A 1,366-nucleotide genomic window follows, 5' to 3' on the forward strand; every position below is an offset into this window, starting at 1 on the left:
GACTATTGCATTGTTCATAAATACTGTAGATGAGCATAGTGAGTCTAGTGAAGATCGGTTAAATCTCAGATCGTGTTTATTGTTTTGTCAAAAAATGTGCTTAATTCAATTAAAAAAATATTTTAATAATGAATTTTATTACAAAGCTAAATATTAAAGACGAATAATAGATTTTTATGAAGTGGCAAGTTTTTATTAAAAAGTTATTTAAATAAATGTACCATAGAATAAAAAATATTCACACCATTTTCTTAAATATATTATATGCTCTCCTTGTGGATCTTTTAAAATCTTTTATTCATTGTGTTCCATTTGAGCACCTCTTGGCATCTTTTGTTTTTTTCTGCCTGTTGTTTTTTGCGGAATTTCTATGGCTGCTCCACAGTGGAGGGGTGATGACACTTGGCTGAGGTCTGCCCACGGCATCTCAGTTCACACCCAGTGACTGGAAAAGTTAATCTTTGCTTCAGAAATTCAGTGGTTGTTTTTTTGTGCCACATGTTTAGTTTTTTCACCATGTTGGAGTATGAAATTTCAACCAACAAGCCTGCGAGCTGATGAGGTCCTTGTGTTTCTTGATATTTGGTTGCAAATAAGGTGTCTCCTGTAAAACATTTCACTGATAAATCAAGGTGAAGGCGTAAAGGACCCAACTCCTTGATTATCGTTAGGGATCAGATCACTGTCTTCAACAACTGTGCATTTAGCCCTCCTAATATACTGTAGATTACATTTTGGAAAAGGTTTCCTAAATCAGCTGTAGGTATCGGGACAAAGAATGTTGTCACAGTATTCAGAAAAGTTAACTGACTGTGGCCTCCCGGCGTTTTTACTGTTCCGGTAGGTTCTCTCTGCATCTCTCCATACTGTATGTTCCAATTACACAATCACCTGATGTGCCCGAGCTTTCCGAACCCGCTGTGAACACCTTTCTTCCTCCCCTGACGTCGCTGTCGGCCTTCCGTTAGAGGGGGGGTGTCCGGTCCAGGACCAGGAGGGCCGGTGTGCCTGCAGGGTTTCAGGGTTTGCGTGAAGCACCAGCTATTGAAGTCGTTTAGGGCTGAGCTGGCAAGCGAACCAGCAGTCCCCCTGTCCCTCCTGCACCGGGACTGCACGGTCCTGCTGGCTCTCGTCGCACGTGTGAGCTGTGCAAAGTCAGCCTGCTCTGTGACAAACTGCTCATCCAACCTTCTCAGCATGCAAAGTCAACATACTGTCGCTCTCCTCTGATTGCCCACCTGACAATGACATCTCTTTCAAAGTGTTGTAGAATTAACCATGGTGGGAATGCTTTCTTGTCTTTGACGACTATATTCTTCATACGTTTGTGATTTGCTGAGAGTGTGTACAGGTATATATCGGACTT

The sequence above is a fragment of the Lepisosteus platostomus genome, chromosome 8, assembly GCF_059453375.1.
Source record: "Lepisosteus platostomus isolate fLepPlt1 chromosome 8, fLepPlt1.hap1, whole genome shotgun sequence".
NCBI lineage: Eukaryota > Metazoa > Chordata > Actinopteri > Semionotiformes > Lepisosteidae > Lepisosteus > Lepisosteus platostomus.